The 23,435-nt window shown below is 44.6% G+C and overlaps 1 long non-coding RNA gene across 2 annotated transcripts; it reads right to left on the bottom strand.

Annotated features, from left to right (window-relative positions):
• Positions 1–342: 342 nt before the first annotated feature.
• On the bottom strand, positions 343–16,728 carry LOC111766251 (uncharacterized). Of its 2 annotated transcripts, none has more exons than XR_002798343.2 (3): positions 16,497–16,728; positions 6,392–6,522; positions 343–920 (listed from the first exon to the last, which is right to left on the bottom strand). It is a non-coding gene; the product is annotated as an uncharacterized lncRNA (long non-coding RNA). The 2 variants fall into 2 exon arrangements; XR_002798344.3 differs by lacking the exon at positions 16,497–16,728 and adding an exon at positions 7,142–8,910.
• Between the last annotated feature and the right edge of the window lie 6,707 nt (positions 16,729–23,435).

Below are 23,435 nucleotides of genomic sequence, written 5' to 3'. Positions count from 1 at the left end.
CTGGGCTTTTGTTTTTTGCATTTTGGTGTGCACAATTTTAAAAAGAAGAAGAATTAGTTGCGAACAGGAACTAATGGTTTCTCTTGAAAAATTCCAAAGATCTGGCAACTTTGGGCTAGCCCACTGTGCCCATCTTACCCCTTTATGGAGTTTTCCACACCTCACCCATTCCAACCTTCTCACCTGAGAAACTGGGCAAGGACACAATCAAGATCCTATGAATGGCAATGAGCCTTCTGGGTTCATATTCCAAAGGTGTCTCTTATGAGCTATAGTAACTAAAGCCCTCTGAACCTCAGGTTTCCCATCTGTGAAATGGAGGAATAAATTAGGAACTGCACATTTAGCATTTAGTATGGTCCGTTATATATTTACAAGGAAGATATTCTTAATATTGAATAGGTGATATGCATGGTGGTATATATGTTCTAGCTATTTTGGCTACAAAAACGAAACGAGCAAGCCACACCCACCCCCCTGTGTGATGACTTCTTAGAGGCAGAATGCTGTGTCAAAGGGAAGGGTTCCTGACCCTCTCTAGATTATATCCTGGCAGGGCCAACTCACACCACCCATATCTTTCCCCATATTCTGTTACAACACTGCCTTGCAGTGAGGATTCACATGGGTCAGCTTTCCTCACCAGTACTGTCACCTCTGGGATCCTGCCTGCTTCCTGGGCAGCAGACGGCAACTGCTTCCCAGCTACTCAAGAGTTCATAGGCTTGAAAGGGTGAAGGGAATGAGGTGACCCAACAGGAAGAGAAATGATGGCATTTGCAGAAGCAGCATGGGGAGTTGGGTGGGGAGTGGAAGCACCACACCCCATCTCCTTTGCCTCCCAGTTTTGACCAGCTGCTGCACCTGTTTCTCTCAGACCCCGGAGCGGTTGCTGGGGTGATTCTGGCTGCTCCTTTTCCCTGTGGAGAGAAGAAAAAGCATGCTTCTAGAGGAAGGTCAGCATCCAGCTATGCAGAGCTGGCTGTCGAAACTTCCAGATGTGAAAAGGCCAAGGAGAGGGGCAACATCAGTGACCCCAGGTACCCCTTCCCCTGCTTTTCAGATATCATAGTGAAGGAAAGCCCACAGGGCTCCATCTGTGTTCTTGTGCAGAGCAGATGAATTGGCACACACACCAAGATGGTCGCAAGAGAAAGCAGGTTTATTTATGAGGGCAAAAGAACAGGAGAGGGAGGTGTCTCAAATCTGCCTTCCACGATTTTGAGAAGTTTAGGATTTTTATGGATTCAGACAGGGGAGGGTGAAATAACTAGCATCACAATAGCAAGAATATACAAGGGTGAGACTAATTTGGTATAACCATAAGCAAGGGTGAGACCAGTTTAGAATGACCATCACTCTATAGCAGGTATACACAAGGGGGAGGCTAGTCTAAAGTAGCCCAGAACAGGGGTGAGGCCACTTTAGAATAAGCATCACAAGAGCAGGCCTTAATTAGAAGTGACCCTATACAAGGGTGAGGTCAGTCTAGCCAGTTTCAGTAATTTCAGGTATTAACTTTTGGCTATTCTAAATATAATGGAAAAGTAAGAAAAGAGCATCTCTGTAACAAATCATTTGTTAACCCTTAAACCTGGAATACGGTTTCAGGCTTCATTTTTGCTTCAAAACAAACGGGGCACTTTTGCTTATCAACTAAACAACTAAAACTATTTTAACGTTAGGTTTTGGAGGACAGGACTGCCACATTCCAAGCCTGGTGTTCACAGAAACCAAAGTGGGCCTGGATTTAAAGTACTGTGGTTCAATAGGATGCACCATAACTGCTGAGTTCTACTTCTCTGGGACATCACTGAACCAGGAGTCACAGCCCTAATTCCTGACCCCACTCTGTGTTTCCATGACTCCCTTTATTGTACAATTGCCCCTGTGTGTCCTACACGGAAAGAGGCTGAGTGGCCCAGTGGGTGTGCCTTTCCCGAGCTGCTCTGGACAGAGTACGCAGCTCATACCTTCAAACTACATTTCCCAGACTCCCCTGCCCACCGACTTCCTGTTAGGTGTGGCCAATGGGTGGCCCTGGTGGATTAGAGACCTGGGGCCGGAAGAAGGCAGGGTAGATTAACCTCCAGCCGCTTTTCTCTGCTTCAGGGGGGTTTCTGATAGTGGCTGTGTCTTCTCTGTGACTCCAGAGGATGGCCCCTTCCTCCACTGTCCTGGTTCCCAGCTGGTGGCCTTGGCTCTTGGGCTCCGTAACATCATCTCTCCCCTTTATCCCTCCAGCCCTGGGTAATAGTGATTCCCTACTGTTGTTAATATCCAGGTTGCGCCACCTTAACTTGGTTTCCAGCTCTTCTAACCCCTCCTTAACTAGTTACCTATATTAAATTCCTTGTTTTCAATTCTTTGGCATATTGTTTTTATTTTATTATTTTTTGATGTGACAACACATATAAAACATAAAACTTGCCATTTCTAGCATGGGTTTTGATTTTGATTTCCTGCCTGAACTCCTACTGGCACAGTGGCTCGATGCGTGGATGTAGGTTAAAATGCCTGGATTCAAATCTCAACTCTACTACTTCCTAGTTGTGAGTCCCTCAGTAAATTAGTTAACCTCTCTGTCCTTCAAACTTCTTCATCTATGAAGTGGGAATAGCAGTAGTACCCTCCTCACAGGGTTGTTCTGAAGGTTAATGGAACTAATTGTTGCAAAGTATCTGGAACGCAGGAAGCACGACTTTAATATTAGGATTTGTTTTCTCATTTAATCCTCACAACTTTTTTGAGGTTATTTTATTTTATTTTATGGACTATTATTTTCCTGTTTTTATGGAGAAGCAAACAGAAACTAGAAAGATAAAGTGACCTTTCTGAGGTCTCATAGCTGTAGCAATGCAATTCAAACTACGTTAGCCTGACTCCAGCTTATTTCCATTCTACCATGCAGCCAATCCAAGTCACATTCTGTTGACAGGCTGGGGACGTTGGTCAGGCTGCTGAAGCTCCCAAGAGGACTGGTGGGCACTGGGTGGTTTGGCCCTGCCTGTTACTGCATCCCCCAGTGCCACCTCATCCTTGCAAATGGGAAGCTAACACAGCCATTCATTGCGCTCTTTTTTAAAAAATATATTTTTTATTAATTTTTAAAAGTACTTAGATTACATAAAATGTTACATAAGAAAATATAAGGGATTCCCATATGCACCACTTTTCACACCTCCCACTTTTTCCCACATTAACAACTTCTTTCATCAGTGTGGTACATTCATAGCAATTGAGGAACACATTTTGGAGCATTGCCACTAAGCATGGTTTATAGTTTACATTGTGGTTTATACCATTGAGTTCTTTTTAAGTGTCAGATTCTACACCTGGGGCTTCATAGGCCAAATTATTTAAGATTCTCGTGGCTGCAAGTGAAGGAATCTCACTAAATTGCTTAAAGAAAATGCTAGTGAATTGGCTAATAGAACCGGTAAGTCCAGGAGTGGTTTTGGCTAAAAATCATGCATGATGAGGTCTACAAACATCATCATCATCATCATTATCATCTTGGCTTTTATTTTTAATTTTTTAAAAGATTTTTTTTTAAAAATTTTTCTCTCCCCTGCCCACCCCCCCAGTTGTCTGCTCTGTGTCCATTCGCTGTGTGTTCTTCTTTGTCTGCTTCTATCCTTATCAGCGGCACCCAGAATCTGTGTTTCTTTTTGTTGCGTCATCTTGTGTGTCAGCTCCCCGTATGGGCGGCACCATTCCTGGGCAGGCTGCACTTTCCTTCGTGCTGGGTGACTCTCCTTACAGGGTGCACTCCTTGTGCATGGGGCTCCCCTACACGGGGGACACCCCTAAGTGGCACAGCACTCCTTGCACGCATCAGCACTGCGCATGGGCCAGCTCCACATGGGTCAAGGAGGCCTGGGTTTTGAACCACAGACCTCCCATGTGGTAGCCAGATGCCCTATCCATCGGGCCAAGTCTGCTTCCCTTGGCTTTGTTTTTTAAAGATTTATTTTTATTAATTTATCCATCCCACCCCACCCCCACCCCCATTGTTCGAACTTGCTGTCTGGTCTCTGTGTCCATTTGTTGTGTGCTCTGTGTGTCTGTTTGTCTTCTCTTTAGGAGGCACCAGGAACCGAAACTGGGACCTCCTATTTGGGAGAGAGGCACTCAATCACTTGACCCACCTCTGCTCCCTGCTCCGTTGTGTCTCTCATTGTGTTTCCTCTTTGTGTCTCCTTGTTGCATCAGCTCACTGTGCCAGCTCACTCTCTTGCTCATCTTCTCTAGGAGGCAAAAGGAAGTAAACCCAGGAGGTGGGAGCTCAATCACTTGAGCCACATCCACTTCCCCATCTTGTCTTTATTTCCTTCTAAGAACTCCTTCATCTATGACTGGGCTCTCTTCAGACTCATATTCTCCCAGCTCAGCAATCCCAGTAAAGCTGTATCCTTGCCTAAGGAAAGTGCTGGTCTGCTGGAGGCCTGAGCCCATTCCAGGGACTAGTTTTGTTGCCAAGAAGTGGCCACCATAGTTGACTGTGTGTGGCCTGGCCAGTGCCCTCTTCTGCAGTCAAAAAGAGGCCAAGGCTCTGTGGCTGAAAGGTCTAAGAGACTACCTGGAATGGTGAGTGTCCCCAAAGGAAGGGGTGCTATGCAGATACTATAAAAAGAACAAGTAAGGGAGTTCTTCAGAGCATACATATAGGGTATATAGATTATGTTTGTATGTTTGTTGGGTATTTTGCATAGTTGGCAGAGTTACAAATGACAACTGAAGGAGTTCTGAATTCCTATCCTGGGGAGCTCTGTCGCATTTCCCAATGGAACAGCAACAATACCCCAAGAACAAGGGCAAAGAGCAGTGAAGAAGGATGGTCCAGTGATGGGCCCTTGATACTGATGACTATCCTTATGAGCCTGTATGCTTGAAATTTCAATTAGGCCTGGAGCTGCAGGGTACATAAGAGTTACCTCCTGAGAGCCTCCATGTTGCTCAAATGTGGCCACTCTAAGCCAAATTCAGCATGTAAATGCATTACCTCCTCCCCAGTGTGGGACATGAGTCCCAGGGATGAGCCTCCCTGGTGCTGAGGCATTACTACCAAGCACCAGCTGGTGATACAATTAGAAAAAGACCTTGAATAAAAGGGGGAAATAGTAAAGACAAATGAGTTTATATGGCTAAGAGACTTTAAAATGAGTTGGGAGGTCATCAGAGGGGTCACACTTACACACGTCTCAGCAGGATCCCAGAGACAGCCAAAGTAGATCCAACCCCAGGTAGAGGTGCTCCTGAGGGCTACAGAGACAACCAGGGTTTCTGGTCATGGCAGATGGCTCTGGAGTTCAGTGCCTTGCCAGTTGCCCCTACTTTGGAATTTGTGCTCCTGAGTGTGATGGAGTTGGACTCAGATGTGACCTCTCTACACTTCCTCCTTCTGTCACTTTTACTGAACCTGTGGTTGGAGTGGGGTTGGTGTATGCTCAGAAGACTTGATTCTCTGGACTGTCCATGTGCCAGCTGGGCCCTGAGCCTCAGCAGAGTTGCAATGCCTACTCTTCGGTTTGTTGGACTTACCCAGGTCAGCTAACAGGGAGGTGAAGATGGTCAACCACTATCCAGGGAACTGACAGTGTCTACAACGGCAAGCAGGAGAACTGCATCCATCAGCCATGTGGGATCTAAGCCCCCTCTCAATTTAGAGGTGGAGTGAACATCGCCATCCCAGGGTCCTCAGGATGGAGGAATAAAGTATGGATTAGGGTGGATTTACTGATATTCTACTATAGAATTATTGTGACTCTAGCAATGGAAGAGATTGTATCATTGATGTGGAGACAGTAGCCACAGGAGTTCTGAGGGCAGGAAGAGGGAAGGGGAGGTGTGATACGGGGCATTTTCAGGACTTGAAGTTGTCCTGAATGATATTGCAGGGACAGATGCTGGACATTATATATCCTACTATAGGCCACTGAATGGACTGGGGGAGAATGTAAATTACATTGTAAACCGTAACCCATGCTGTGTGGCAATGCTCCAAAATGTATTCATCAAATGCAATGAATGTGCCACACTGATGAAAGAAGTTGATGTGGGAGGAGTGGGGAGTGGGGTATATGGGAACCTCATATTTTTTAATATAACATTTTGTATGATCTATGAATCTTTAAAAAAATTGCTCATTCAGAAAAAAAATTTTTTTAAAAGGAACAAGTAAATGAATGAATTCATGGCTGTTTCATTATATATGCATTACTTTAATATGTACTATTATCTTCATCTTACAGAGAAGGAGACAGACACAGAGAGGTTGTGTAAAGTGGCCACACACTTAATAAAGGGCCCAGCAAGGGGATGTCACAGGCACTAGTGGTACCTAGTGGTACCATTTATGCATTCATTTATTAACTTGACAAATACTTACTATGAAGCACCATTTGTGGAGGGCAGAAATGCAGTCAGGAGCCTTGAAGCTTCATGGGCAGATTTCTGGATTTCAGACAACAGAGAGGGGTTTTCATAGGTTCAGGTCACTGTTGGCTTTTTTTTTTAATCCTGGAAAAATAAAGGGGAAAAATTATTTTTTCATTTTAACTATTGATAAAATAGAATTTACTCCTTAGGTAAAGCATAAAGCATAGATTTGTGTGGAATGTAGAAGTCATGGGCCGTGTCTTATTAATAGTTTCCCCAGGAAGTGGACTTGGCCCAGTGGTTAGGGCATCTGTCTACCACATGGGAGGTCCGCGGTTCAAACCCCTGCCCTCATTGACCCATGTGGGGCTAGCCCATGCGCAGCGCTGATGCGCGCAAGGAGTGCCCTGCCACGAAGGGGTGTCTCCCGCGTAGGGGAGCCCCAAGCACAAGGAGTGCGCCCCGTAAGGAGAGCCGCCTAGCGCGAAAGAAAGTGCAACCTGCCCAGGAATGGCGCCGCCCACACGGGGAGCTGACACACAAAATGATTCAAAAAAAAGAGACACAGATTCCCACGCCGCTGACAAAAACAGAAGCAGACAAAGAAGACGCAGCAAACAGACACAGAGAACAGACAATCGGGGGTGGAGTGGAGAAATAAAATAAATAAATAAATCTTAAAAAAAAAAAAGTTTCCCCAGCTGCTAAAACAAATACCAGCCAATGGGTTTGGTTAAACAGTGGGGATCTATTGGCTCACAGTCTTAAGGCTGGGAGTAGTCCAAGACTGAGGCATCAGCAAGGTGACGCTTTCTTCTTGAAGTCTCTACCATTGTGGGACTGCGTGCCGTCCACCCTTGGTCCTTGCCTTTTCTGTCACATGGCACTGCACATGGCAGTGTCTTCTCCTTTCTGGCTGGGTTCCACTGACTTCTGGCTTCTTCCTGCTGGCTTCTTTGTAAGGTCTCCAATAATGGGATTATGACCCATCCTTATCCAGTTGGCCACACTTTAACTAAAAATAACATCTTCAGAGGGTCCTACCAACAACAGCTTCACATTCACAGGAATGGATTAGGATTAAGAACATGATTTTGGGGGGTATTTAACTCTACGCCACCACAGAAGGATACATTAGAGTATGAGTATCATGACTAAAGGAAGCAGAGCATGAGGTTTGAAAAATGCGACAGTGAGAACTTTCGGTTTTAAGTGCCAGAAACCCAACTCTAACTGATGTAAGAAAAAAAAATAGGGAGGGAGATATTTTTGTTTATATCTCTGAAAAATCCAGGGATTATACACAGCATCAGTTAAAGCTGGATCCAAGGGATCAAACTATTTCATCAAGGCCCAGGTCTCTCTCTCTCTATAATGCACATCAATTATCAATTAACCCACCACTTTCCTTCAACCACTCTCTCCAGGCCTTCTTCCTCTGAGATGGCTTCATTCTCATGTCATGGACAGATGGCCCTAGCACTTCTAGACATACATCAAGCCAGTTACTCGCAATCTTACCTTTCCCAATGGTTACAGCAAAAATTCCTTGGATGGGGTCTCATTGGACCTAGCAGGGAAAGAAAGCTTCTGATTGGCAAGGCACAGCATATGCGCCCATCCTGGAGCCAGAGGGTAGAAAAGCAAGGTCAGCCTCACCCAAAACACATGGACTGAGAGTGGAGGGGCTGTGGTTTCCAAAGGGCAACTGGGGGTACAGTTAACAGAAGCAGCAGGTTGGATGCTGGGCAAGGGAAAACCACAGCTATCCTTTATATAGAAAGAATTATATAATGTGAGAAAAGCTGAATCAGAGTTATGGCATCAGAGTCCCAGAACGTTGAAGCTGAAAGTACCCGAAAAAAGTGGGCTTGCCCAGCCCTTTATTTGACAACTTTTGCCTGGTGCCTGCTGGAAAGCCCCCTCCTGGGGCCAAGGCCTCAACCCTGGACTGCCTGGAGAGCAGGTGAGGGGACCCCCTGGTGTTCCCCTTCCCTCCTCATGATTTTCTGCTAGAAGTTTCTGGGTCACAGCTGCCCACCAGGGGTCTTGTTTATGCTCCTTTCCTAGTTAGCCCTGGGCTGTAGCCATCTGTCAGGCTGGCGGCAAGCCACGCCGACCAATGCATCAGCAGCTCGTTCCCTCTCCGACACAGAGGCCTAATCAGGAAGCCACCCGGGGCTCCTTGGGAGCTAGAAGCAGGCCAGGGAACAGGGTGCAGTCCGTCTGAGGCTCAGGGCCCTCCCGCTGCCTGGGATACGGCGTCGCCCCGGCCCCAGGAGACACAGCCTCGCCTCTCCAGCGATAAACTGAGCATCCTGTCCAGACCTGCTCAAACCCTCCAGGGGCCATGCCATTCTCTCACGTGGAAGTGGAAAGCAAAAGGAAAGGACAGTTTTGCCTAAACAAAGCCTTACCAAGTGGAAAGGCCAGCCTGGCCTTTCCTCCTTGTCTGCCCCAACTCACTGCTGAACCTGACTTGAGGCCCCAGGAGATCCCCCATCCCTCCTTCCATCCCTCCTTCCCTCTTCACTCCTCCTGCCACAGATGATCAAGCAGGAAGAGAACTTTAAAAAAAACCTAATCCACAGACTGCAGATTGGCAGCTCACAGCCCAGTACATGTTGTACCGGCCCTCCTACTGTTTAAGGAAAATTTGAGCCAACATTTTAAAAATTGAGAGATTTCACATAAAAATCCATGTGTCCAGATTCTCTTGAAAACTCTTAAGATCAGCTAACACTAGGCCTGCATGTCCACATAGACAGTGTGGGCATGGCCCCCTTTTGTCCCCTCCTCTGAGGCTGTCAGTTACCATTTTCTCTTACCCTCACTTTTTAAAAAAGGTTATTTATATTTAATTTTTAAAATAAACTTTATTGATGCATATTAATAAAGCAAACAATCCATCCAAAGTTTGCAATCAACGGTATTTGGTATAATCACATAGTTGTGCATTCATCACCTCAATCAGTATTTGAGCATTTTCATTGTTTCAATAAAAAACAAAAAAGAAAATTCGTCACCTCTCAATCTCTCCATGTTTCCCGTGCTGTACATAGCTGCTATTTCTGGCTGTTCTTGCACAATTATTTATTTATTAAGCAGTTTTATTGAGATATATTCACATACCATATGCTCTATCTAAAGTGTATAATCAATGGCTTTTAGTATAATCACTAGGTTGTACATTCATCATCACAATACCCTCGTGTTTTTGTTTTTATTACTTTAGATACTTTGCTGCCATGCCTCCATCAGAAATAGGAAACGAAAAACTGAGAGGGTGCATGTTTCAAGAAAATCCAGAGATAAATAAAACGTGGCATATATACACATACATTGGAATATTTTTCAGTCCAAAAAGGAAGTTCTGACACATGAGCAACATGGGTGAGCCTTGGAGACACCATGTTGAGTGACATAAGCCAGATGCAAAAGGACAAATCTTGTGTGATCCCACTGATTTGAAACAATTGGCCTAAGCAAAGTCATAGATTCAGAATCTACAGTATAGGTTACCAGGGCATGGGATGGGGTAGGGAATAGGGAGTTAATGCTTTAATTATACAGAGTTTCAATTTGGGGTGATGGAAAAGTTTTGGTAATGGATGGTGGTGATGGTAGCCCAATTTTGTGAACATAATTAGCAGCACTGAATTATTTATTTGAAGGTGGATAAAAGGGGGAATTTTAAGCTTTCTATTACCAGAATAACATTTTTTAAATGACCGCATAGGAGTGTACAACACAAATAGGGAACCCTAATGTAAACCATGGACTGTAGTTAGTACAATTATAAAAATATTCTTTCATTAATTGTAACAAATATACCACACTAATGCAAGGTATTAATAATAGGGGGTACATGGGAACTCTGTATTATTTTGTATGATTTTTCTGTAAACCTACAAATTCTCTAATAAAAAAAGAAAAGGAACTTCAAAGAGAACCTACCTCTTTGTGGAGGAAAGGAATATTCCTAGATGTTTCTATCATGTTCCTGGCCCCTGAAAGCAGGTGGGTTTGTAATCCCCATCTAATCAAACCTCTTTCATTTTGAAAAAAGACTGATCTGGGCCTAGAGGGGTGCATTCTCTTATCCAAGGTCACGCAGCAAAGCCAGTGGAAAGGCATTCACAGCTGCATTTCTGGATAGAGGGGGATTTAGTGTCTCTCCAGCCACACCTGCTCTCAGCAGGGATAAAGACATCCTTCGGAAAGCAGCATAACCTGCCTCTGTGCCTCTCACTTTAGGAGGGAGACTTTGCAGAGGAGAGAAGCAGCAGGATGAGGGCTCTGTGCACCCCCCTGGAATTATCCAGAGAGGAAGTTTGGTGGGGAGGGGCCCCAAACCATCATCTGAAGAGCTGTCTGGGGGCTGGGAGCTCCTTGTTCTCTGAGGCTCCACAGTCTGTGCTTGGACCAGGGCAGGGGCCCCAAGGAAACAGATATCACCTCATCAGAGAGAACTTTCTACTGAACTTGCTGTTTAAAGAATGAAGTGCCCGGAGAGGGACGGGAGACCAAGTTCCCCATTTTTGGAGATGGAGAAGCCAAGGTTGAAGGCCATTAATGAGAAAGTTACAGGGAGATACAGGTAGAGGTTAATCAGAGGTTTTCTGGTAAATACTGGAGTGTCTGAGAAGGGGATTTATGTTTTCTCAGATTTGCAAAGGGTCATCTGAGCTTAAAGAAAGGCAATAGACCCACTGGGTTGGTAGTCTGCCAAGAGCCAGGACAGGGCAAAGTCAGGAGCACAGTATTACCTGTGTCCTAGGTTTAATTCCCTGATCCATTTATCAGCCATAAGCCATGTCATACCAACAGCCAATTACTTAACCAATCTGTGCTTCTGTTTCCACACCTATAAGGCAAGGCTAATGAGAACCAATAATAGTACATAAGAGCAAAAAACAAGTTTTGTCTTAGCTCTTATTATTGCTAGTATTCCTTTCCATTCTCAGCAGATGCACACCATTTTAATGTACCATAACTGGCAAGGCTATATCGTCTTTGAATCTGTGCAGGGGACAGTGCTAGGATTCAAAGGCCAAGCTCTCTAATGGTAGAGCTTGGACCAGTGGCAGGGCATGGAGGGGAAGTTGCACAGCTCAGCTTAGAACTTTCTTAGTTCTGTGGCCTTGAATGATTGCTTAACCTTCTTATGGACTTGGTTTCCACATCTATAAAATGGGAGTGATACCAGCTCCTACTTCCTAGGGTTGCTTTGAAGATTAAATAATACATTTTAAGCACATAATCAGTGCCTTGCACATGGTAAGAACACAATAAATTATATTTGTCACTATAATTCTGGGTAAGGGTGTGTGGGGGGGTGGCATTCTACTTTCTGGAGATCCTAAAATCACAAGGCTCGAGTCTACCCTACATAGACATGCGGAACCCCGATTGTCACCCCTGTATCTCATCTTCCTCTTTTTTCCTTTCTTATATCAATTTTATTATAATATTACATATACATGATCAAATAACACCCTCCCTTTGTTTTTTAATTTTAATAATTTCCCCCCATATCCACTAAACATGTGCTCTCCCTTCCCTCCTCCTCTCTTCTCCTAGTAATGTCTCATCTACTTTCATTCTCTGCTCATTTGCTGTTGCTAGACATCTCTTAGAAGTGACATCATGTTATATTTGTCCTTATGTGTTTTATTTTACTGCATACGATGTTTTCAAGGCTATTACATGTTGCAGCATGTCTCAGACCTTCATTCTTTCTTCTGGCTACCTGTGCATTTCTGAGCTTTATATTTTTATATATTCAGGCTCCCCTCTTGATAGACTCTAAGGCCCTTGGGTACGAAAAAGGGCAGCTGCCTCTTAGAGTGGAAAGAGCCTGAATTCAGGAGCCACATCTCTACCCTGGATCTCAGCGTTTCATTTGGATGAAAATGGAGCTGGCAATTATTCAACTGCTTCCTTAAGTAAAGCATTGTGCAGACTGTCACCTGCCTGGTCTCACTTAACCACATGGTATCTTTGAAAGTAGCTTGTGTTATTATCCCATTTTACAAATGAAGAAACTGAGCCTCAGAAAAGGAACAGACCTGACTCTAGATCACACCCGGGTAAGGGATGACTTTTAAACCCAGATGCTCTGAGCTACCCTGGCTCAGCACAGTGATTTCTAAGAACACAGCACGGCCACATCCTCTATGCCCAGGAATCAAAATCCCAGGAAAGACAATCCAACTCGGGCATACTCACTTGCCATCCAATTTCTTCCCATCCCCAGCCCCAGAAGCCCAGGGCTTCTCCTGGTTGACCCAGATATTGGATTCCAGCAAAGGAGATACTGGAACAAAAACCTTCATTTTATTGACTCTTCTTTTCCAGGGCCTGGAGGCATGAACTACTCCTTGCTACACACAGCTAAATCTCTCTCTTAGGCTAGTGGCTTCTCAGAAGTTACTCAAGTAATTTATTGAAAGTGACCATCATGGGCAGTTATTAAGATTTGAATAAACAAGGCTTTATCTAATCCCCAGGAGTTCCTTAGTGACTTTAAAGTGCCACTTATTCCACAAATGTTTTATTAATGAGCTAGATACTGTCCTACTTGCTGGGTTAGAGTAGGTCAGAATTTACTTTCTGGTAGAGGAAGGGAAAGAATGAAACTAACAAGTAAACACATAAGCAGTTTCAGAGAGCTATAAATGTCAAGGGACATAACAGCAATGAAGGTAGCAGAGAGTGAAAGAGGTGAATTCTTTCCAGCTGCCAATGAATTTAAACTCCACCAGTGCCTTTACTCCTCAGAAAATCACCAAGAGGAAGGATTTATTATCCTTAATTTACTGACTTGCCTGAAAATTCATAGAGACAGAAAGAAGATTAGAAGTGGTGTGTGTGTGTGTGTGTGTGTATGTGTGTGTGTAGTGGGAGTTTATGCTTAATGGCTACAGAATTTCTGTTTGGGTGATGGAAAAAGGTTTGATCATGGATGGTGGTGATGGTAGCACAACACTGTGAATGTAATCAATGCCATTAAATTGGATACTTGAAAGTGATTAAAATGGGAAATTTTATGTTGTATGTGAACTATCACAATAAGAATTAAAAAAAAAACAACAAAAAAACACACACAAAAAACAGCTTGCCCAAGCCCCAGGCTTGGAAGTGGTGGGCTGGATTTCCAGCCACACCCCTTGAACTTCAAGTTCATTTATTTTCTGGCATTCTATTGTCTTCATTGTAAGACCAGTGAGTTGGACAAAGATAACTCCTGGTCATTCCTCTAAAATCATACACATCAGAAATATACAAAGGAGATCTGCCGGCAACTGACCCCGCTAAGAGCTAAGAGCAGGTGGCCGGCTATTAATTCCAACACAAAAGCTAGGAAGGGGAGTCCTATTTAGGTTCTGTCTGCCACTGGAGTTTCAGAGAAAGCCTATCAGTGATTTCCCAGCTGCTGGAGGAGGTCAGTAGACAAGATACCAAATGCAAAAACCTCAGGCGGGGAAATTCCTGCCTTGTAAAAACAAAGCAAGGATGCCAGGCAGTTTCATCCAGCGAAGGGCTCCCCCAGGGGTGTGGAAACCTAGGTAGTTTCTTTCAGGCAGTTTCAGGCTCACCTGCTCGGGAGCACCATCTAGCTCCAATGTCACCACAGCTCGGAAGCTCCCTGTCCCACTGGCTTCTGCTCTCCTAGCTCCTGCTTTCTCCCTTTATTAGAGCACAAGGGAAAAGTCGTAATAATGACTGATGATTAACCCCTGTGCTAAGAGGTCTAAGATTATTTCATTTAATATCATTATTTAAGAAAGAAGGGATGAATATCATCTGCATTTTACAGATGGGAAAATTAAGACTCAAAACAAGTCAATTTGCTCAAGTTCAGGAAGTGGATTGAAAGATATGCTGTTTATGTATCTGTCTGACCCATCAGAGGCCCAGGGGTTCTTAACCACTTTGTTCCATGGGCCCCTTTGCCAGTCACATGGAAACCATGGGCCCCGTACTAAGTCCACACTATACGGTGTATTATTTAATAAATATATCACAGCCACACCAACACGTCCCCACAAGAATGTTTTTTTGAATTTCAATTCAAGCTCACAGACCCCTTATTAAGAACCCCTGCAACTGAGTATCAAGGATTCTATACTTTTCTGAAAGTAGAAGGACTTATTCCCTCCATGGCCACCTCTTCTCTCTGGGTTCTTTCTCAGTGAAAGGCAACATCATCTCAAAGCCCAGGGCCATTCATTCATTCATTCATTCATTCACCAAACACTGCTCTGTGCCAGAACTTGGAGCTTAAAATCTAGCTAGGAAGAAGAAAGACATAAAACAACTAATTACACAAAGATATCTGATCCCAGTCGTGCCTAGCGTTAGGCCTGCCCCTGACCTACCAGCGCTGTCCCCGAGCCCCATAGCTGCTCTGTAACTTTCAAGTCCATCTGCTTTCTGCGTTTCCATGTTCACCACCAACAGCTCCCCAGTGGTTTCCCAGTCTCTGTGCCTTCCTGTCCATTTCGCACCCACCAACTAGAAAGGTATTTCTGAAGTGCAGATACAGTCTTGTCACTGAATCCATTAAAATTCTTCCAGGTCTTCAAAGGAAAAGTCTAAACTGCTTGTAAGCACCTGCATGGTCTTGCTACCCTCTTGCCATGACAGCTGGATTGAACCCTTACCCGCATGCCCTATCCAGGGTTTCCCCACTTCAGTACTACTGACATTTTGGGCCAAATAATTCTTTGTTGTGGGAGGTTGTCCTGTGAACTGTAGGATGTTGAGCAGCCTCTACTCATTAGATGCCAAAAGCATTCCCTCTCCAACTTGTGATAACCAAAAATGTTCCCAGACATTGCCAAATGTCCCCTGTGGGAAAAAAATCACCCTATACCCACTCACTCTTCTGTCCTCTGGCTGCCAGAGAGTTTACCCACCAGTGGCCTGGTGAAACCACACATGTTCTTCAGGTCTCCTGCTTAGATGCTCCCATCACTCTGTAGTTGTGCACCCTGCCCCCAATCCCCGGCTAGACAGTGAATATCCTTAGAGCAAGGACCATGTCTAAATCATCTTGGTACCCCCAGTGCCTCATCAATGCCTGGCTCTAGACTAAGCCTGATAAATATCTGTTGAATGAGTAAGTAAATGAACTGTGGTCCAGGCAGCCAGCAGCCGTTCATAAGGATGAGCTTGCTGGAGGAATCTTGTTTGCCATCCTTCTAATCTTAACCCTGCATTTTACAGTGAAAGGCTGTATGTCTCTCCTTGCACACAGAGACTTCCTTTTGAGGAAAGCAATCCTTCCCTGAGTACCAAGAAGCCCCAGGAAGGCCCGGACTTGAGTATTTTGGTTAACATTCATATTTACAAAGCCCCTCCTTATCCCTTATCTTAATTCACATCCCAACAATGCACCTTCACCAGGGCCACAAGCTGGTAGGACAGGGCTGCATTGTCCTCTCTGCTGGGGGCACCTCAGCAGTGATGAGGGATTGACAGAGTAGGTTGCTAAAGGAAACAGAGGTGTTTGGGGGTTACCCCGTGTGAAGTCGAGAACAAAGGGGCAGCACAGGGTAGTGCGCTCAGAGCAGCACTGTCCAATTGACCTTTCTGCGATGATGGAAAAGTCCTATAACATGTAGCTATTGAGTGCTTGAAGTGTGGCAAATGCAACTGAGAAACTGACCTTTTCATTTTGACTAATTTTAACTTAAACCTGGAAAGGTCTAGAGCAACAGTTTCAGAGTCAGGGAACTTGGATTCTAAAATTGTCCCTGACTTTAACTTACCTGTGCTGGGCAAGTGTCTTTCTTTCTCTGAGCCTCGTTTCTGACTCTGTAAAAGAGGGGTTAGCTTAGAAGAGAGATGACAAATAGATTTCCTCCAGCATGCCACCCTCCTGGGGTGCTGACAGCTGCCTGAAGCACAGTCTCAAGAAGAATTCTGAGGCCCCCACCTCGCAGGAAGGAAGAATGCTGCAATTGATTGGTGTATTAATTAGTCTGTCAAAGGGATGCCGATGCAAAGTACTTGGCTTTTAGAAAGGGGATTTATTTGGGGTAAAAGCTTACAGTGCCAAGGCCATGAAAAACCCAACTGAGGCACCATCAGAGATGCTTTCTCACCAAAATCAGCTACTGTTGATCCTGGCGTGTAGCCACGTGGTGAAGCAAGATGGCTGCTGACTCTGCCCGGGTTTCTCCTTTCCCTGGGGGCTTTCTCTCAGGCTCAGCTGCTCTGCTTTCTTCCCAATTTTAGCTGCAAGCTGGTATGGGGCTTGTCTCTTTCCCGGCCTCCTATATCAGTCTCGGCTGTTCCGCTCTCTTCCCCAGCTCAGCTGTGAGCTATCAGGCAAATGACTCATCTCTCCCTGGGGCCTCAGCTGTTTGAGCCTTCTCTTTTCTGTCACGTGGCAGGATCAGAAATGACAGAGCTGTCTCTTCCTGTGTCTGTCTGTCCCTGTGAGTTCACTTATGTCAGACCCAGCAAGGGGATGGGGACTCATCCCGAGTCACAAGGCCATACTGACTTAGTCGAATCAAACGCCCTGTATCAATCCTAACAAGTAATCCAGTCAAAGGTCCTTCAGTCGAATTTAATGCAATCAAAGAATATCACGCCCGAGGGATAGATTAGTTTACAAAATAACCTCAAACTGCTACCATTGCTAATGTCTGTCTGAGCCCTTGGGGTGAAACCTGGTAAATTTCGTGCAGTCACCCATTCCCCACTCCAGAAGAGAAGGGTTCACACCCCAGCTGTTGGGCGTGTTTTTGGGGGTCACTCAGCTGAGCCCCTCTCTGGGATTTGGCCTTGGCTGAAGAGCGCCATCCCCCCGGTCAGTGTGGGGGTCTCAAGGCCTGGCCTCCTTGCCCCAGCAGGGAGCGTCTCTACACGAGTCATTCAGAGGTCCCCGTAATAGAATCAGTCGAGGCCTTTGTTGCACCTCCGTCATAGTTCAGCTTTTCACCCTGCCCATCCTGCTTCTCTCACGCCCCACAGCTCTTGTTCCTGAAAGCATCCTCAGTAAACTTCCTGCATGCAAATCTCCATCTCAGAGTCTGCTCTCCTGAGAACCTGGGCCTGACACAGCATGGTGGAGGTGGTCACTATACTTGGATCGTATACTTGCCATCTTTGTACACTTGGATCATACACTTGCCAGCTTTTCCCACAATGGCCCCTGGTACCTATACTGAGAGAGAAAAAAAGCCTAACTGTAGCCCTGCTTCTAGGGAACTACTTTCCCACCTGAATCCAGCATCCAATGCCTGCTGTAGTAAAGCAGAGGCCAAGTGTGAAAACCAAGGTGGAACCCATGGTGTCACGAAAGTCTGGTGATTCTCTGAGCTTCTGCCTTTCTAAGAAGACTACGAAGTTGCTCTGAATTCTTTGATGTGCCAGTAAGTCCCAGGGAGCTTTGGAAGGGCAGAGAACAACCTGACATTGACAGAAGAGAGCCCAGGGAGGAGGGGGCTCCAGGCAGCACAACTCAGAAGCTACTTGCCAGGGCGTCTCTGCTGTGTGGAAGGAAGAAGGGAACATCAGCAGGATAGAAGACGAGTCTCTTTGTGTGCATTTTTTTCTGGGTGTGTCTGTTCATGTTCCATTTACGGAGTTCTTACTATGTGTAAGCAAAAGGCATATTGTAAGCATATTCTAATTTAATCCACACAACCCTAATGTGTTAGGGACTCTGATTCCCTTTCATAGAGAAGACTAAATTAAGGCTCTAAGAGAAATAACTCACTCAAGGTTGTACAAATAAGTGGCACCGCTGGGATTCAAACCCAGGACTTTCTGATTCTAAGAAGTACCTACTATTCCTAAATCCTTCCTGCTGTGATAGCCAACATAGAGACTCAAGTTCATCAGGATACCAGAACTGCATGGGCCGTCAGAAAGGATCCAGGTTTGGGGCATGGCTAGTAGATGTTCCATTGGTGGTAACTGGTGAGAGTGCTGTGTTGAGAAGGAGTCTGAACCCTATAACCATAAGCACCACGATCAATTTGAGACCTTGTAAGAGAGTGAGTGTGACAGAATGCAGGTCTGGTTTTTGTCATCCCAGAATTGGACCAACCTCTCATTTCACAAATGAAAGGAAAGGAAAGCCCAAGAAAGGAAAGTGACTTAATTAAGCTATAGGGTTGGCTGGTGGCAGAGCCAGGACTTGGGTTCAGCAATACCCATTTCTGGTGACGTTTACATTGGTGGTGAGCTCTCGAGAGCCGGGCGTCTCACAGTCACCTAGAGCCACCTGTAACACTGATTCCACCACCGACTGGGGTTAGAGTCCTGACAGAGAAACCCATGAACAGAGAAACCCATGAACTCACCAAGTTCACCAAGAACTTTCCTCACCTGAGTCTGGGCCCCAGATTGCGCTGGAATTGTTGAGCAAAGGCCACAGCCTGGCCAATCAGCAGTTTCACTTTCTAAGATGACTGCTTCTTATTTATTAACAATGTTTAGGTCGGTTGAGGAGAAATTCCCTGGGACTGGAATAAAGGCAGCATGGTTAGTCTGCGGCACTGGTAATGAGAAAATATCTGTTTTATATTCCAGTTTTCTCTGCAATTGATGAATGATTTTTATTTTTGCTCCCTTCCTCTCACTGGACAGAGAAATGGAGATATGCCATGAAGTGATTTTACAAATCAGATGGGCGTCCACCAGAACAAGGAAGGAAGGCTAGAAGGGGGAAGCAAGGAAAGAAATCAGCTAATCAGAAAGGGCACTGGTAGAAGCGGGCTTGGCCCAATGGATAGGGCATCTGCCTACCACATATGAAGTCCAAGGTTCAAACTCAGGGCCTCCTGACCCGTGTGGAGCTGGCCCACACGCAGTGCTGATGGTTGCAAGGAATGCCATGCCACGCAGGGGTGTCCCCGTGTAGGGGAGTCCCGTGTACAAGGAGTATGCCCCATAAGGAGAGCCGCCCAGCACAAAAAAAGTGCAGCCTACCCAGGAGTGGCACCGCACACACGGAGAGCTGACACAGCAAGATGACGCAACAAAAAGAGACACATTCCTGGTGCCACTCACAAGAATACAAGCAGGGCCCTAAGGGGAGGGGAAAATGGACGTGCAATGGATGGAACAAAGGTAAATAAGGGGGCAAAAGAGGAGTTATGTGAGAGTACACGAGGATGAATATAAAACAGCTAATATTACACCAAAAACATATAGGGGACGACAGACTAATAATGAAAACCATAAGACAAAACATAGGATAACTAAAAAATTTAGAAAGCTGTACAACCTAAAGTATGGACCACAAAGTAAGCACAAATGTTACCTTGTTTGAAAACTATAGTTTCGGAATCTGTACATCAGTTTCAGGAAATATGATATGAATAAGTTAAAAGATTATGGCTGTGGAAGGGAAAAGGTTTTATGGTGGATCTGGGGAAATACTGTATATTGTATATTTGAATTTTGGTGATCTAAGACTCTTCTGAAGCTGACATTATGTTGGGATTCACTTTATGGGAAGTTTTGGATCACAGAGTGGTTCAACAATGGCAGCGGAGGAATACTGATATGGGATGTTATTGACAGGATATATATGGTTGACAGGGAGTTATACAGGGCATATGCCCAGGGTATATGGTAATGTCTATATATACTCATAGTGGAAACAATTAAAAACAACAGCTGGGGGGGTACTGGGCTCCTGGCCGGGGGGTCACTGTTGTGGGCCCTGGGAGAGCAGCGGCAATCCTCCAGGTGCAACGGCAAGAACCAGGAAGGAAGGAGGGCCCAACAGTGGGCTCTTGATACTAATGGCTACACTTTTGAGCCTATGCACCTGCAATAAGAACAAGGCCTAGAGTAGCATTGTGCCTGGGGGTTTCCTCCTGACAGCCTTCATGTTACTCAAATGTGGACACTCTCACAGCCAAACTCAGCGTGTAGATGTGATGCATTCCCCCCAGCGTGGGACACGACACCCGGGGATGAGCCTCCCTGGCACCGAGGGATCACTACCACATACCAGCTGAAGAAGCAACTAGAAAATGACCTTGAATTAAAGATTCAATGCGGAACAGCAGAATATACCTGTCTACATATAATAACATGACTTCGGGAAGCGGTTTGACCTAATGTAAGGGGGAAATGGAAAGGAGAAATGAGATTATAAGGCTGTGAGTCTCTAAAAAAGAGTCTGGAGGTTGTCAGAAGGAATACCCCTATGTACAACTGAACAGAGTCTAAGAGACAGATAAGGTAGATACAACCCCAGGTATTGGTTCTTTTGAGGGATAAAGAGACCCATGGGTTCTATGGTCATGGCAGAAGGGGTTCACTGCCATGACAGATGGCCCTTCTTTGGAGCTGGTGTTTCTGCGTGATGGAAATGGACTCAGAGGGGATCTCTTTTCACAAGACTTGCATGCTACTTTATTGGAATTGTAGTTGGTGCTGGGTTTAAGATATATGTAGGGGATTTGAATCTCTGGACTGATAATATGACACCCAGGCCCAGAGCCTCAACAGACTTCAGCTCCTACACTTTGACTTATTGGACTTACTCCACTCAGCTAACATGGAGTTGAAGAAGGTCAACCACCACAACATGGAGCCTAGAGTGTCTACAACTAGAAGCGGGAATAGTGCATCCAGTACCCATGTGGAATCTAAGCCCTCACCTGACATAGGTGTGCAATGGACACAACCAATCCAATGTCCACAGAGAAAATGTGGAATGGGTGTGGGAACGGTAGCCATGGGGGCTGCTGGGTGTGGGGAACGGGAGGAAGAGATGAGATGTGGAGGCGTTTTCGGGACGTGGAGTTGTCCTGGATAGTGCTTCATGGACAATTACGGGACACTGTAGATCCCCCCAGGGCCCACTGGATGGAACGTGAGAGAGTCTGGGCTATGATGTGGACCATTGACTATGGGGTGCAGTGATGCTCAGAGATGAACTTACCAGGTGCAATGGATGTATCACGATGATGGGAGAGAGTGTTGCTGTGGGGGGAGTGGGGGGCAGGGGCGGTGGGGTTGAATGGGACCTCATATATTTTTTTTAATGTAATTAAAAATAATAATAATAAATAAATATTTAAAAAAAAAAAAGAATACAAGCAGACGCAGAAGAACACACAGCAAATGGACACAGAGAGCAGACAACTGGCGGGGGGGGGGCAGGGGGAAGGGGAGAGAAATAAATAAAAAATAAATCTAAAAAAAAAAAAGGGCATTGGTTGAAGCTGAGTGTTTGGTGAGAGAATAAGTTCCTATCACATCACAGTGCCTGGCACTCTGTAGGAGTTCCGAGGGTGTTTGCTGAATGAATGAATGAATGAATGAATGACTCAATCCATTAAATGCCACTTCCTCAAAGAGGCCTTGCTTGACCACCCTATTTAAAGTAACACACCAAATCAAAGAAAAAACAAACAAACCCTCCCCCAAAACCAAAAAGATAAAGCAACACACCATTTTCCCTGTCACCCCATCACTTTCTATCTTAAAACCCTCATTTAATTTCTTTACAGCATGTAATAACATCTGAAATAATCTTTCTAAAGTTAATTTTTTATGTTCTGCTGCTCTTCATGAGACTGTAAACCTCCTGAGGACAGGGCCATCGACTGGCTTATAAACCACTGTAATCCCCATGCTAAGAATACTGCCTGGCACATAGTAGGTATTTAATAAGTATTTATAGAATGAATGATTGAATGAGGGACTGATTTTGAAGACATGTGGTCACACAGGCTTTGTTATTATTTAAATAATTATTTAGATATTAAATAATATTAATAGCTTTCTTAAGGTTAATTTGCATACCATACAAGTCACCTATTTAAAGTGTACAGTTCAGTGATTTTCACTATAGTCACAAAGTTGTGCAACCATCACTACAATAAATTTTAGAGAATTTTCATTATCCCAAGAAGAAACCCTGCATCCTTTAGTATCATCCCCAGCCTCTGGCAACCACTAATCTGCTCTCCTTCTCTATGGATTTGCCTATTCTGGATATTTCATATAAATGGAATCAAATAATATGTGGTCCTTAGTGACCAGGTTCTTTTACTTAGCATGATGTTTTCAAGGTTTTCCAGGTTATAGCATGTAGCAGTACTTCATTTCTTTTTATAGTCTGATAATATTCCAGTGTTTGAATGCCACATTTATATATCCATTTATCAGTTGATGGGAAATATGGGTTGTTTCCACTTTTTGGCAATTATAAATAATTCTTCTATGAACATTCATGTAAAATTTTTGTGTGAACATATATTTTCATTATTCCTGGGGCATGTGGTAACTCTATGTCTAAACTTTTGAATAACTACCTCTCTGTTTTCCAAAACAGCTGCCCCATTTTGCATTCCTACCAGCAGTTCATGAGCATGCTGATAATTGTTATTTTCCATTTTTTGTTTTGTTTTGTTTTTAATTATAGTCTTTATAGTGGTTGTAAAATGGTATTTCATTGGGTTTTGATTTCCCTGTTGGCTATTGATGTTGAGCATCTTTTCATATGCTTATTGGCCATATCTTCTTTAGAGAAATGTCTATTCAGATCCTTTGCCCATTTTGCAATTGGGTTGTCTTTTTATTACTGAGTTGTAAGAGTTTTTGCTTTTTTTTAAAAATATAGGCAAGATACAAGTCCCTTATTAGATATATGGTTTGCAAAAACTTTCTCTCATTTTGTGGGTTGTTTTTCCACTTTCAATGAAGACTTTAGAATCAAAAGGATTGGGATGAGCCTCAACAGACTTCAGCTCCTACACTCTGGTTTATTGGACTTACCCCACTCAGCTAACATGGAGTTGAAGAAGGTCAACCACCACACCACAGAGCCAAGAGTGCCTACAACTGAAAGCAGGAGGATTGCATACAGCATCCATGTGGAATCTAAGCCCCCTCTTGACATAGATGTGGAGTGGACACAACCAATCCAAGGTCCACAGGATGGAGGAATAGAATATGGATTAGAGTGGACTTACTGATATTCTATTCATGAACTATTGTGATTAGTAATCGAAGAAAATGTGGCATTGGTGTGGAGAAAGTGGCCATGATGGCTGCTGGGT

This window comes from Dasypus novemcinctus, chromosome 2 (assembly GCF_030445035.2).
Source record: "Dasypus novemcinctus isolate mDasNov1 chromosome 2, mDasNov1.1.hap2, whole genome shotgun sequence".
In the NCBI taxonomy this organism is placed as follows: domain Eukaryota; kingdom Metazoa; phylum Chordata; class Mammalia; order Cingulata; family Dasypodidae; genus Dasypus; species Dasypus novemcinctus.
This window is presented reverse-complemented; position numbering and strand designations above follow the sequence as displayed.